At 37.0% G+C, this 16,060-nt stretch overlaps 1 protein-coding gene and 1 pseudogene across 2 annotated transcripts in view; one reads left to right on the forward strand and one right to left on the reverse strand.

Moving 5' to 3' along the window:
* PDE4D (phosphodiesterase 4D) overlaps positions 1 to 16,060 on the reverse strand; it is a 1,616,992-nt gene that overhangs the window by 1,069,438 nt on the left and 531,494 nt on the right. The gene's annotated exons all lie outside the window — the stretch shown is intronic.
* On the forward strand, positions 7,513 to 7,690 carry LOC133774756 (U2 spliceosomal RNA; annotated as a pseudogene).

Here is a 16,060-nt window from a genome sequence, read left to right on the forward strand (position 1 = left end):
TACAGGTGCGCTATGGATCGCATTTTATGCCAACAGACTAGCAAGGTCCTGAACAATAAAAGCTTGCTGAGCATAATTTCCTATTCGTCCCCTTCTGTAGCCCCTTGCCATGTGTTCATAATGGCGGAGATCTGCTTGCTAACTGGTAACTCTTAACTGGGGCTATAGAAACCACAAATAATTCTTTGCTGAAACTAACCACTCAAACGAAGTTTTTTTTTTGTTCCAGTTACAGGTAGTGCTATTTTATATGTATAATTACATCTGCATCCTCTAAGTACAACCTTTTTTTTTTTTTAAGATTGATTGATTTATTTGAAAGTCAGAGTTACACAGAGAGGAGAGGCAGAGAGAGAGAGAGAGAGAGAGAGAGAGAGAGAGCTCTTCCATCTGCTGGTTCACTCCCCAAACAGCCACAACTGCCAGAGCTGCACCAATCCTAAGCCAGGAGCCAGGGGCCAGGAACTTCTTCCAGGTCTCCCACGTGAGTGCAGGGGCCCAAGGACTTGGGCCATCTTCAACTGCTTTCCCAGGCCATAGCAGAGAGCTGGATTGGAAGAGGAGCAGCTCGGACTAGAACCGGCGCCCATATGGGATGCCGGTGCTTCAGGCCAGGGCAGTAACCCACTGCGCCACAGCACAGGCCCCAACCTATCTTAATCATGATACCATTTCCTGAGTAATTTCTTCTTTGAGCACCTCCAGTTTCCAATTTCGTGCTGGATGGTGGAGATGAAGCAGGTGCTGCCTTTCTGATACATGCTCACCAGCCCTTCCCAGAGAAGGCTGAGTAGACAGATCACGAAGGTGTATAATAAAAGCTGTAACAAAGGACTTAGGGGTGTTTTAGAACTATGTAGGTAAGATTGTTGCAAGTAGAAGAGGGTGCTGGTTAGACAAAAGGAAAAACTGGACAAAAGGAAAAACTGGACTATCTCAGACAAAATAAGATGTGTGATTTCCCCCACAAATTGGGCATTTCTTTTTGTTTTCTGTCTGCTTTTCCTATAAGTTATATGTCATCTCATTGCTGACTCCTGTATTAACTCTATCTGAAATCTAGGCATTATCCAAGGTGCTATCCTTCAATAACTTCTCAATCTTATCTCTTTTGCTACTCACACTGAAAATGTTATCCAGGACAATGGATAACAATACCTCCTACTTTTTTCTTTATGACCCTAAGTGAGCCTGCAACTTGCCAAATGTAGTATAGTGATATGCTCATAGATCTGGTCCTTGTGTTAGCCTGGACCCAGGGACATATTAGGAAGAAAGAGAACGTGGTGGAAAAAATACTTATATCCCAAGTATTGTCTCAACTTCTTGAACTGTAAGATATTGGGAAAAAGGAAAATAGTACTTGATTTGGGTATTATAGGTACTTCTGTACTTGTAGCTATTAATATAAATGAGGTATAAAGATGAAGAAGTTTCTTTTAAATTAGAAATCTTCAGCTGCTCAAGTTGCTGTGTCTACCTCATCTGATCATTCTTTCAAACATGAGAGTACTTCCAAAATTCACAGAAAAATGGAATTAAAAGATAAGATTATTTTGGTACAAAAAGTTTTGGAAATTCATGCAAAATTTTTGTGTATCTTAAAATTATATTTTAATGTTGCCTCTAGAATTAATCCTCTAAGACCCTCGCAAGTCAAAGCAATAAATACTTAAAGTCTTTTAACACTGAAAAGGCATTGTACCACAATAACACAATCCATTTTCAAGCAGATACAACATACTGATATAGAAAAGGTACTCTTATAAAATAAATGTCATGTAATAATAAAAATTTCCATCTCAGGTTATCACAAAGATAGCAGAGAGCTCTCAAACATGCACCATAATCCAAGTATAGGCTGAGGTTCCACACTGATTAGAAGAGACAGAAATCAATGGAGCCTTCCTAAAGCCATTTCTTATAACATGAAAAGTCCTAAAAAGTTACTAAAAGAAATAGAAAAATTCCTCAATCAGTAATATTCTTATCAGCCCCAAAATCTATCTGAAACTCCAGGATGCAATTAACCTTCTATAAATAGCATGGCGCCTTTGCCAGGTGACCTTGAAAAATGAAGAGGATTCTATTTTGTTAGTATAGGAAGGAAAAGCATCTTAAGGAAAAAACAGGAATTTGACAAATTATCTACTTCACAATGATATGCAGTAATAGAATCACAATGGTAAAAAAGAAGTTAGCTCTTTTTTTCTTTATGACTCCTGAAAATCATATCTTTCTAGAAAAAATAGGTTAAAACTCATCCAGCTTTACTCTCGCAAAGTTCAGAAAAATTTTTCATTTGAGCAGACTACCACAATAAGCTGTTACATCACTACCTTAAAAGGAATACAAAGATCTACCATCTTCAAGTTTTGTTCAAATACAAATACCAATACCAATCAAAAATGCATTTATAAGTGTGAAGGCAAAGGCTACAACCATCATTTATATAAAGACATAGTTATAACAACCGACTAGATTTGTAAATCTAGAATAAATGAACAAAGATTGGGCTGAGGGAAGGAGGAGGAGACAAAATAAAACAAAACTTCCTAGACCCATGAAAGGAGTCAGCAAGCATTGTGGTGCAGTGCAGTAAGCAGCTGATTGGAATGGCCACACCCTGTGCACCAGCACACAGAATGCATTTCCTTCCGTGGCTCTCTTTCCCTACCTGTCACTCCGCCTTTCAAATAAATAACTTCAGAACCAAACGAATCACACTTTTTAAAAGTTATTTATTTGCTTATTTATTTGAAAGGCAGAGATCTTCCATCCACTGCTTCACTCCCAAATGCCTGGAACTGCCCGAACTGGGCCAGGCAGAAGCCAGGAGCCCAGAACTCGATCCTGATACAGAAAAGGTCCTAATATGGGTGTCAGGGACACAGGTACTTGAGCCACCACCTGCTGCCTCTCTGGGTGTTCAGTAAGAGGAAAATTGAGAGAAGAGCTGAGACTTGAACTAAGGTGCTCTGCTATGGGATACAGGCATTCTAAGCCATATCTTAACCACTGCACCAAATGCCTGACCCCATGCTGTTGGCTTTGATGCTCAGATAACTGCAAAGTATTTAATTGATATACTATGGATCAAGATGGTATAAAATCCAAATTCACCATTATAACTAATGGTAAAATATAATGTTTATTATTATGAAAATTAGGATTATTGTAACACATGGTGCTCTCCATCATTCCCTTTTATCTAGCATTATTTTTTTTTCGTATTTACATGTTATATATAAGTAGATACCACAACCTCACAAACATTTCACAAAGCAGTGCTGCTATTCCCATTTTACAGATCTGGAATATGAGCTTCAGAAAAGATACTCTATCCAGAGTGACACCATTAGTCAATGGTAAAATCAGGTTTTGAGATGAGGCTTACCTGATGCCAAAGCTTATGGTTTTAACCCAAAGGCAACATTGCTGATATTTTCTAAAAATTTCTGGTCAATTGATTAATCTAAGGCAAATTTCCCAATAATTTCTGGCCAGTGATTAATCCCATGTGAGAAATAGAAATATACCATAGAATCATGAGAAAAGTAAAAATAATCATTATTTTATTACAGCTTATTTTAGTGTAAGAACGTCCTCAAAATCAACTGAAAAAATACTGAGTAGTCAGATGAGTTATTCAATTATAAAATAAGATATGAAAAATATGTCCTTTATAAAATCAAAGACCAATTGTTGAAACTATAACACAAAAATATTTTATTTACAATAGCATACAAAAAATAAAGGTTTTAGGAATAGACTCATAAAGAAATGTGTAGAACTCAGATTAAGAAGTATAATGAATTTCCCAAGACTTAATAATCAAAATTGATATTGCTTGTAGTTATTCTCTCAGTTTGGTATTATTGCAAAATTCTCACTTTTTCTTTTTATTTTGTGAGGGAATTAGAGAGGCTTTCAACAAAAAGAACATGGGGAGGGCCAGCGCCACGGCTCACTTGGCTAATCCTCCGCCTACGGCACTGGTACCCCGGGTTCTAGTTCCGGTTGGGGCACTGGATTCTGTCCCGGTTGCTCCTCTTCCAGTCTAGCTCTCTGCTGTGGCCCGGGAGGGCAGTGGAGGATGACCCAAGACCTTGGGCTCTGCACCTGCATGGGAGACCAGGAGGAAGCACCTGGCTCCTGTCTTCAGATCGGCGCAGTGCCAGCTGTAGCGGCCATTTGGGGTTGAACCAATGGAGGGAAGACCTTTCTCTCTGTCTCTCTCTCTCACTGTCTAACTCTGCCTGTCAAAAAAAAAAACAAAAACAAAAAAACAAAAAAAACAAAAACATGGGGAGAATATAAAGAATATTTTAAAAATAAAAAATGTACTATGAAATTATCTTGCCCTAATAGGCATAAATTGTACCATGAAATTGCAATATGTAGCATTGTGGTAATTACAAAATATTCAACAGATTAGTGGACTAATACAGAATTTGCTTAACTACTTATTTAAAAACTAAATATGTGTTAAAGGAAACATTATCAACTCGAGGAAAGAAATAGTTATATAATTGTTGGGAAAGTGGCAATGTAGATCACATGAGATGGGAATTGAAAGAAACACTATTTTAAAACTAAGCCACAGATTTGTGTCAACATCATCATGAAGTAGGAGCCCCAGATCCTGTTCTGCAAAATGTCTTCACATTGATTTAACAACAATGTATGACCCAAAAAACTTTAAGAGAGTTCCAGAACCCAGTTAAAAGCAGCAGTGTCTTAGGCAGGCTCGAAGATAAGAATAGCCATACAAAAATAGGTAAGAAGAATCATTTCACTTTGACTATGAGAATGGTTCCTGAACTCAGTACAGCTTGGTGTTATCAGGAAAAAAAAAAAAAAAACCAACTCATGAAATCTCCCTTTTGGAATATACTTCCAATGTTCTGACTTTTTAGGAGGCAACCCAATGGATTGGCTTGTCTGGCCTGACTTGGAGCACTGAGTGGAAACCAGCAGAACCGGACGCTCTGGATGCACTGAGAATAAAACTTATGTCAACAGCTTGTTGCTGCTCTGGAAAACTGCATCCTCACAGACAGAAGCCTGCACAGCTCAGCGTGGTTGGGAGAAAATACCCAGGTCACAGCTACCCCTTAGGAAGGAAAGAGAAGAGGGGACATGTGTCTGTTGTCACTTTAGAGGATTGCCTGAGGGGCTGTTTTGCACATCGCCGTACTCAGAGCACTGATGGAGTTGACATATTTTGGATTATGGAGTAGTGGAGAAACAATGGGTAAACATTTCCCAAGTCTGAGATAACAGAATAGCAAATTCAAGTAGCTCAAAGAACTCCAATGGAGAAACAGCCAGAGATACCCAGACCAAAACACATTACAACCAACTTGTTAAAAGTCAAAGACCAGCAGCGGAGTCATAGAATGGCAGATGTCCTAAACAGCACTCTGGCCTCAGCATCAGCCCTTAGGGCATTCAGATCTGGCTGAAGAGCCCATAAGAGTATTTTAGGCATGGAAAGCCAAGACACTCTGGAAAAAAAAAAAAAAAAAAAAAAAAAAAACCTAAATGAACGATCTCTGCGAGTGAGATCCCAGTAGAAAGAATGGGCCATCAAAGAAGGAGGTACCTTTCTCTGAAGGGAGGAGAGAACTTCCACTTTGACTATGACCTTGTCTAAAAAAGATCGGAGTTGGCAAACTCAAAAGGCTTCCATAGCTTTGGCAACACATGACAAGAGTCTAAGGCGATTGCTGACGCCATAAACAAGAGTGTCAATTGGTTAAGTCAACAACTGAAGTCACTGTGTACTTACTCCTCATGTAGGATCTCTGTCCTTAATGTGTTGTTCAATGTGAATTAATGCTATAACTAGTACTCAAACAGTACTTTATACTTTGTGTTTCTGTGTGGGTGCAAACTGTTTAGTATATGCTAAATTGATCTTTTGTATATAAAGAGAATTGAAAATGAATCTTGATGTGAATGGAATGGGAGAGGGAGTTGGAGATGGGAGGGTTGTGGGGGGGGGGGAAGTTATAGGGGAGGAAAAGCTACTGTAATCCAAAAGCTGTACTTTGGAAATTTATATTTATTAAATAAAAGTTAAAAAAAGATATAAAGAAACATCACATGGACGGGTCAAGGGGAAAGTGCCATCCCTCTAAACAGTGATGTCCAACAGAACTTTCTGTGATTATTTAATTCTCTAAGCTGTGCTATACAATATGGTAGCTGATGCCCACACTGGCTGTTAAGCACATACAATGTGGCTAGTGCCTGAGGAACTGAAATTGTAACTTGATTAAATTTTAACTAATGAATTTTAAAGAAAAAGTCAAAGACCAAGAGGGAATCTTAAAAGAAGCAAGAGAAAAGTGACTCATCATGTACAAGGGAACATCCAGATTATTATTGGATTTATCAGCAAAATCATTATAGGCTAGAAAGAAGTATGTGATAATTCAAAGTGTTAAAAAACCAAAAGACAGAGCAAGAAAACCACATTGACAATCAAAAATACTATATCCAGCAAAACTGTCCTTCAAAAATGAAGGCGAAATGAAGATAAGCAAAGACTGTAGTTCATAAACACTAGACCTGACTTAGAAGGATTCCTAAAGGGAGAAGTTTAATTTGAAACAAAAAGACACCAGACAGCAACATGCAGTTATTGGAAGATACAAAGCTTCCAGGTAACTATTAAGATAAATATAGAATCTTATAATATCATGTTAGTGTATAAATCATTTTTAGATGTAGAATTTTTAGGTGTAGAATTCAACTATAATCTATAACTAGTAAACTACATTAATGGATACAAAACATAAGTAGAAGCAATCTGTGACATCGATAACCTGAAATGGGGGAGGGGTGTGAAGGTGTAGAGTTTGTACACAGTTGCCTGCTGACCTTGATCTCAAAGCACATTCTGAGAGCAGTTCTATCCATCACAGACCTGCTGAGGTATGTGACCATCTGTGCCTCAGGAAGATGGCTTCTGAACTCAGTCTCAAACAAGATTCTGAAACAACACTGTAACTCAGCTCCAGCCCCTTTCAGCTGAAACCTCAGAGCAGTCCTTCCCACTCAGCAACTCTCTGTGAGTCATGCTCATACATGCCCCAGAGGCACACTTACCAACCTGGTCCCACAGCAAATCCAATAAAGGCACATAACTTGGCTTCAGCCCCACTCAACTACATTTAGGGGAAGTCCTGTTCACCCAGGAGTCTAAGAATAGGCTCACTCTTCCAAGTCCCCACAAATAGACCTGAGATTTCAGTCTAAGGTATGGTTCCTGCAGCAGTCATGTGAGTCACCTACAATCTATTCTCCTGGCCCAGGAGTTCCCCCGAGAGTTTTCATGAGCCTTCCAGGGAGTTAGAGGAACACAAACTCATCCATGCAGCTAGCAGAAGGCACATCAGCTGTGGAATCAAGCTGTGGATCTGGAAGCAGACCCTTGTTACATGCCAACCCACTAACAGAGAACCTGAAGACAGTCCAGTCTTCAAGTTTGAAAATATTACAATCACTTCTCGGCCTTTTGGCTAAGATCAAGTGTAGTATCTGTTTTTATCAGTTTAATATCACTATAATGCTATGTGAGTAACAAAGAATCCGATTAAGAAAACTAATTAAAGGAAACTAATAAATTTTTAGTAACTGGCCCCAAATAAATGGGGTAGTATAAGTTGTCAGACTAATTTAAAGTTATCATCTTAAGGAAGTTAAATAAGATGCAAGAAAACACAGCTAGGCAACTAAACAATATCATGAAAACCATGCATAAGCAAATTAGAAGTTGCTTGGCACTGGTCCCGTCAAGGCAACAAAATAAAAAATAAATGATTAGGTCTATAGCAAACTGACCACCTTTTAGACAACAAAGGAAAAATTAACAAAATGAAATATTTTCTACCTATGGAATGTTAGGAAATATTTGCAAACCATATATCTTATAAGGGGTTAATATTAAAATATACAAAATTCTTTCAACTCTATAGCAAAAATAAAACAGTAAAATGATTTATAATGAGAAATAGATCTGAATAGGCATGTCTTTATAGAATGCAAAGATTAAAAAGGCCAAAAAGTATATGAAAAGGTGCTCAACAGAGAAATGCACATAAAACCACATTGAGAGATCACACATATTCCGATGGATGTAATAAGTATTTCTGAGAATGTGGGGAAAAGGGAATCCTGAAAGACTCTTAGCCAGAATGTAAATTGATATCTCTTTTAGGGAAAACAGTATGGAGGTTTCTAAAAAAAATTAAAAATAGAACTACCATATGCTCCGGCAACCTCACTTTTGGGTATATTTCCATAGGAAAAGAAATCATCATGTTGAGGAGGTATCTACAGCCACATGATAATTGCAGCATTATTCGTAATAATCAAGGTATGGAGCCTACCAAAGTTTCCATTGACAGGTAAATGTGAAAACTATATGGTATTATGTCAATGAGATTTTATTCATCAAAAAACTAAGGAAATCCTGTTCTTTGAGAATGAATGAATCTAGAAGATCTTGTGCCATATAAAGACTAAGTTATACTAAGTAACACAAACTAGGTGCAGATGAAGGTGCTACATGATCTTGCCTTTATGTGGAATTTGAAGTCAACCTTGTAAAGGCAGAGAGTAGAATGGTGATTGGCAGGATCTGTTACATGAGGGCATTGGGATAATGGTGGTCAGAGGGTCCTCTTCTAAGACGAGTAATTCCTGGAGATCCAACATTCAACAGGTGACTAAAATTAATAATACTTTATGAGGGCACTTCAAAAGGTTGTGGAAAAATGAAAATAAAAGATAATATGTGAAGGGTGGGCATTTGCCACTGCAATTAGGATAGCATTTGGGATGCCTGCATCCCACATCAGAGTGCCACTCCTAATCCAGCTCCCTGCTGAAGTGCACCCTGGGAGGCAGCAGGTGATGGCTAAAGTACTTGAGTTCCTACCACCCATGTAAGAGTTTCAGATTCAGTTTACAGCTCCCAGGTTTGGTCTCACCCAGCCCCATAGTTACAGGAATTTGGGGCCTAAATCAATGAATGGGAGGTCTCTTTCTCTCTTTCTTCCTTTCAAATAAAATAAATAATTTTTTGAAAGATAAAATGTGTGGGGCTGGCGCTGCGGCATAGTGGGTAAAGCCGCCGCCTGCAGTGCCAGCATCGCATACGGGCACCAGTTCAAGTCCTGGTTGTTCCACTTCCAATCCAGCTCTCTGCTATGACCTGGAAAGCAGTGGAAGGTGACCCAAGTCCTTGGGCCCCTGCACCCATGTGGGAGACCTGGAATAAGCTCCTGGTTCCTGGCTTCAGATCTGCACAGCTACAGCTGGTGTAGCCAATTGGGGAGTGAACCAGCAGATGGAAGAACTCTCTCTCTCTCTTTGTCTCTCCTCTCTGAGTGTAACTCTGACTTTCAAATAAATAAATAAATCTTTTCTTAAAAAAAGAAAGATAATATGTTTCCTCAAACTTGTTGAAATGTTTTCATATTACTTATTTGAAATTTACTAGGAAAGTAGATGATAAATGCCTCTAACACACACACACACACACACACCACATAGACACATACACACGAAAAGTATGGGGATGGATGTGCTTATTAATTTGGTTATGATAATCATTACACAATGTATGTGTATACAAAATCATCATATTGCACACCTTGAATATATACAAATGCCAGATAAATATACCTCAAAAAAGCTATTAAAAAACAAAATATGCTTGTCTTCTAAATATATTGAAATGTAAGAATAAATCAAGCTTTTAGATTCAGCTACTAAATACAAGGAATTCAAGGGAAAGGTGACTATGCTGAACAACACCAGGGAGGGGTGAAATATGCACACTCCAACCTGAGACTCAATGTTTTCTAACAAAATTTGCAAAGACAAACTGAGAATAGTATGAGGAAATTTACAGTCTAAAAAAAGAATTACACTTAATTATTTCAATCTGTCAACCCTCTTTGAAATAATTTCAAAAAATGTTAAATCATTTCAAGCAGAGCAATATGTTATTGAGAACTTATTAGGCACTTTATTAGGAAAATGCACAGGTATTTTAATATTATTGAGATAATTCTTAGAAACTAGCTTTAGAAATCTACTAAGATATTTACAGATGAAGGAATATTGTCATTCAATCTTCTTTCAAATAACCCAGGAGAGCAAGGTGTGGGTGTGGATATGGAAGAAACAAGCACTAGTTGTATACTGAGAATTGTTGAAACTGAGTGGTAAGCTCTTAGCGTGCTTTATACTATCCTCTGTACTTTTTACATATTTGAAATTTTCCATTTTTAAAATATAAACATTGATAAGGATTTTCTTCTTTAAATCAGAGGGAGAAATAAGGGGCTGTCATCCAGGAAGGGGGCTCATCAAGCAGAAGTCTGAAATACAATAGTGCTTGTATCACCATTTTACCTAAGACTGTCTCTAAAATGAGGATGAAAGCTATTTGTTCACCATATCCTGTGAGAAAGCCATGAAAACTCAACAAATTTATAAATTCCTCAAAGAGAAAAACTGTCTATCCTCAGCAAATGATGATGATGGTGCTGACGATGGTATAGTGTTATAAGGTTATGTGGTACTACTCCATGATGAGAATTGCTTCATTATCTGTATAGTAAAAAGTGATGATTCATAGATCTAATGCTTCCACTAAGTGCCACTAACTGTTTCATAATCGAATGCTTCTTTTCTTTGTTTGTCATGAAACTAAATACTGAAAAAAAGGCTGTCTTTTATAAGTAATATTTAGAAAAATTCAATCACCATATCGCCTTTGAATCAATGGAAAATTTCCTAGATTCTAATAAGCCCTTGTTTTTTCATAATTAGCATACACCTCCTCAGGGCTGCATTGTAAATATACTCAACGCTGGCACTCAAATTCAGGGCGTTAGACTTTTCTTTGCTTCAAAGATATAAAGCAGTTTCTCCTTTCTCTTGATTTTGAAGTTATTAAAATTGCTAAAGCTTCACAACAAAAGGTGCATAGATTTTTTACAGCAAGCATTTAAACATTAAATATCTCACTATTCATTCTTTTGCCGCATTTTGGCCTTTACATATTATTTTCTAGATTAGTTATAAGATGATTTCTCAAAATGTCATTTCAGTTACCTCCCCAAACAATGAAAATTGGAATCAGTTCCTAATGGTTTGATTTGTTATCATGGGATTCCTTGAAGGATAGAAATAACAAATCACTCCAAACCTCAAGGCAACATGAATTTTATGTTACATTACAAATATCAGGGGATAAAAATGCATTTTCATTACATAAGAATGAGTTAACTGTTTCTTAGCTGGTACAATACAGCTGAAAAGTGAAATAATCACTAACATAACATGCATTCAGATAGTCAAATATTAGAAAAACCTTAAACAGGTGGATATCTCACTTTAAAAATCCAGCAAATAATTTCCTTGTCCACACCAAAAATAAATAATTGGCAAAATGTTTTACCTCTCAGTTTTGTACTACACATACACATTTTACTTTAATTTTACCATGTTTACTGTTTGATATAAAATACATAGTCTCTAATGATTGAAAATGACTTAAAAAATTTAGTTCAATATTCCTCTTATTCCATGAACCTCTACATGTATTACTAATTAACTTTTCCTACAGCCCTAGCAAGAAGCCCATTAATCTATGTTTGATTACCAGCAACTATGAAATAAGAAGATATTCAATAAGCACCTCTCATGCAACAGGCACTGATTTAGCTTCTTGGCTACAACTATAAATAAAATGAACAAAAATCATTGCTCCCAAATAGCTCATGTGCTAGCCCCTCCTGAAATAAAATTCACCGCTCACAACCTGTTTTATTTAATTTATTCAATAAGTAGTCACTGAGTTCTGACACATATCAGAAACTCTTTTCCATACTGATGAAACAGAGATGAATAAAACACAGCAACTCTCACGACCCTGTGAGAAACTTATTGTATATATTTAATGGGGATATACTGCCCTACAATTACCACCAGTGTTTAGCTCTCTGGAACCAAACAGATTAGATCTAATCTCTCTGTCTCATGAAAAACATCCAGATGTGTTTCTCTCTCTCCCATCTCCAGCCTTGTGTTATAGACCATGTTTTATCCAGTCCTTTCCATTCAAATGCCAAGAAAAAAAATAAATTTTGGTACTGGGAATTTAAAACAAATAGCTAAAGTGGGATAAAGGAATGCAACAGCAGGATCATTACAACTCCACGGTTGGATTCTATACAAGCATGAGGGAACAAAACTCAGAAAACTATATCTTAATGAGATATCTACATGTTTTGAAATATTTGCCACTAATCCAAATTCTGAAAGCACATATGGCCATATCAAACATACCTGAAGGCCATAAGCTGGGAACCACAGATATTAATTTATTTTTATTTATATATGGTGAACAAATTTCACATATTTCATATATACAGATTTAGGAGCATAGTGATACTTCCCACTCTACTCTCCCTCCTGCCCATGCTGCCACCCTGTGTCTTCCTTCCTTTCTTATTTTTTCTTTTAATTTTTACAATGTCATACTTTCAGTTTAATTTATAATCATGAGCTTAACCCTCCACTAAGAATTCAACAAATAGTAAGAAGCAAAAAAACACTGTTCCTCAACAATAGAGACAAGGACTGTAAACAATAATCAAACCTCAACATGGCCATTTTGCTGATATACATTATACTTTTTGTACTCTATTAGTTACCACATATCAGGGTAACATATTTGTCTTTTGGGGACTAATTTCACTGAGCTTAATGGTTTCCAGTTGCATTCATTTTGTTGAGAAAGATGGGCTTTCATTCCTTTTTTTTGGCTGAGTAGCATTCCATAGTGTACGTCTACCACATTAGGTGATAGAGTATTGAATTCTATCTTCATCTTGAATGTACTCTAGCTTCTTAGGTTTCTTACAATGAGTTGTCCAGGATGTGGAATTACAGTTCTAGGTATGGGAGAACCAACACAAATGTAGAGCAAAAGTATTTCCTTTACTATTCTACATCCAAATCTATTTATGAAATCCAAGAAAGGATGGTTATTTCTGAATGGGAGGGGCCCATATCATATTGTTGATTCATAGTTTTTTACAACCATGTAAATGTCCAGTTACTGTTAACACAAGTCTCACCTCTGCCCCTGTTTTGTTCTTCCAACTACATTAATTCTTTTCTTCGTGATGTTCTAGACTTTACTATTTAAAAACTGTAAGTTTTACTTTATTATATTTATCTCTCCCCTCCAGGCAGTCAAGAAGTCTTTTGGATGCTGATTTTGTTAACAACCATAATGGCTTTTCCCCCCATTTTTGCTTCATCTGTGGATTAGCTCCTCAGGCCATTAATGGAGCCTCCATCATTAATAACAAAACTGACGAACAGGAGAGATCTAAAGACCAAATCCTCTGTTCCACTACTAGAAGCTTCTCTATAAACTGACATTAATTCTTGAATATAGCCATTCAGCTATATCAGCTACCAGTACCATTAATTGTCTGCATATATTTTTCTAATTTTTACGAATTTATTTGAAAGGTACAGAGGTGGAATAACAGAAAGAGATGGAGATAGAGAGAGCTCCCATCCTCTGGTTTATTCCCCAAACATCCACAAGAGTCAGAATTGGGCTAGGACTGGAGCCATGTGGCAGAAACACAAATCAGGCCTTGTATGAAGGTGTCATTTACTTGAGCCATCACAAGTGTCTGCATTAGCAGGAAGCTGGAGTAAGGAGTGGAGCTGGGTATCAAAACCCAGGCACTCTAACATGGGGTACAGATGTCTCAACCAGCATTTTAACTGGTAGGCTAAACATCTACCCTGTTTTTATACATTTTAATCATGAGTTCATCATGGAAAATTTTGTCTAGTGCTTGCTAAAATCCAGATAGACAAAAGGCATAGGTCTCCTCTAATATATTCATAATATGAGGAAAAGAAATTAGTGTAACCTGATATGCGTTAATAGTGACCCAGTACTCCCCATGAATACCACTGTTTTTCTAAAGGATCAAAAGATTTTATTTAAAGATCCATTTTAGTACTGTTTTTAAAATTCACACCAATTTATTCATTCATCCATTCAACATTCTAGTACCTGCCTATGTTAGGTACTAGAAATACAGTAGTGATAGACAGACAAAAATTCTTGCCTTCGTAGGATTTCACTTATGTGTGAGGAAAAGAAGATAAACAATATAAATAAGTGAACCATATAGAATATTAGACAGTGTCAAGTACAAAAGTAAAAGAGAAGTAGTCAGAGTGTTAAAAACAAAATAAGATAAAGCCAGAAAAAATCTGAGTATAGTGTGCACGCGGGAGAAGAAGCATGTGCACATTTGAGACTTCCAACAGAAGGAGGTAAGAATTGCCACTCACAGGGATCAAAGGGCAACTTAGCAAGGAGGATCGACCTTGATCTTCAGCATCATTGGCTAGTATAAATGTGAATTCCCTTTAGGAAAGGTGGAGCTTTTAAGCTGTTTTGTCAGTAGCTAAGTGGGTGGATTTCACTGACTCATGCTGCCAAGGATGAAATGCATACATTTCATGTTTTGTTTATGAGTAGAGGTAGCATTGGAGGGGAATCAGGAAAATAAGTTTTGACTACATGGCAATGGGAAATTGGCCTTGGAGTATCTTCACTGTGGCCTCCCTTGTTTTCAATGTCAGAACAGTGGGGTGGGACATAATTGTAGACAGGGACTCACAGACAGCCTCTGTGAAAGTAACTAAAGGGAGCAAGATTAATGTTCTACTGCCTAAGGTTATAATGAGAATTGACTTTTCACTTCTTTCTGAAGATTAGGATTATTCAATCCCATCCATAATGCACTGCAATGTGTCTTCTCAAAGTATCTGGCAATGTATTTAGCTTCCATTTATCTTTTCATTTGAAAAATGGGCATGGTAATAATGCTCAGGAAGTCATTTATTCTAAAGAGTCAATGAGGTAGAGTTGACAACAGCACCTGTATAAATAATGCATTATGTATACAGTTTTCATTTATTAATCTGTATTTTATTTCTACCTATATTTGTTAAGTGATTTCGTCTAGATATTAATCTAAAGGTTACAGATGATCCTAACACAATACTTGTTTCAAAAGTATATTTAGGAGTCTACACTTCGGCATAGTGGGTTAAGCCCTGAACTGCAGTGCTGGCATCCCATGTGGGCACCGGTTCAAGTCCTATCTGATCCACTTCCGACCCAGCTCCTTGTATATGTACCTGGGAAAGCAGAGGAAGATAGCACAAGTTCCTGGGCCCTTGACCCCATGTGGGAGACCTAGAAGAAGCTCCTGATTCCTGACTTCAGCCTGGCCCAGCTCTGGTTATTGCAGCCATTTGGGGTGTGAACCAGGGGATGGAAGACCTCTCTCTCTGCTTCTCCTCTCTCTCTGTTAACTCTCCTTTCAAATAAATAAATAAAAATAAATCTTTCTTAGAAATTATATTTGGAGTGAACAGTTATATTTTTATGCATACAACAAGTATTTAAGAAGGCAGCATGGACAAACTGCTACAGTCCTGGGCCTTTACTCTAAAGTTTCAGAGGAGGTGTAGGAGTTGTGTCAAGTTTAAGTCTTGAATTTAAATTTCTAAATAATAAAATAATATGTTGACTATCAAAGGAATCTTCTTGTTTTCCATGTTAATACAGAAGAATCCACATCATCAAATCCTATAGCCTAGGCTGGCTGACATCTTACTAACATAATTTGAACTGGAAATATCAAATAATTGAGAGCAATTAAAGCCCCCCTATTCATAGTCATCTCAATAATTCTTTCCCCTTCTGAAGCTTTATTTGCCTAAAAGTATATTTGACATGACAAGAAGTTGCCATATGGTGAAAACTATACAATTTTCTCATTTGGCATGATGCATTTATAAAGCTATGGTGAAATGTCATATTCTTTTCAATATTATGAAACAGACTGAATGTTTTTCTACAACATAGAATAACTAACTAATGTATAATTTTGAGATTAATTATAGTTCTAAACCATTT

This window comes from Lepus europaeus, chromosome 15 (assembly GCF_033115175.1).
Source record: "Lepus europaeus isolate LE1 chromosome 15, mLepTim1.pri, whole genome shotgun sequence".
NCBI classification, from domain to species: Eukaryota; Metazoa; Chordata; class Mammalia; order Lagomorpha; family Leporidae; genus Lepus; species Lepus europaeus.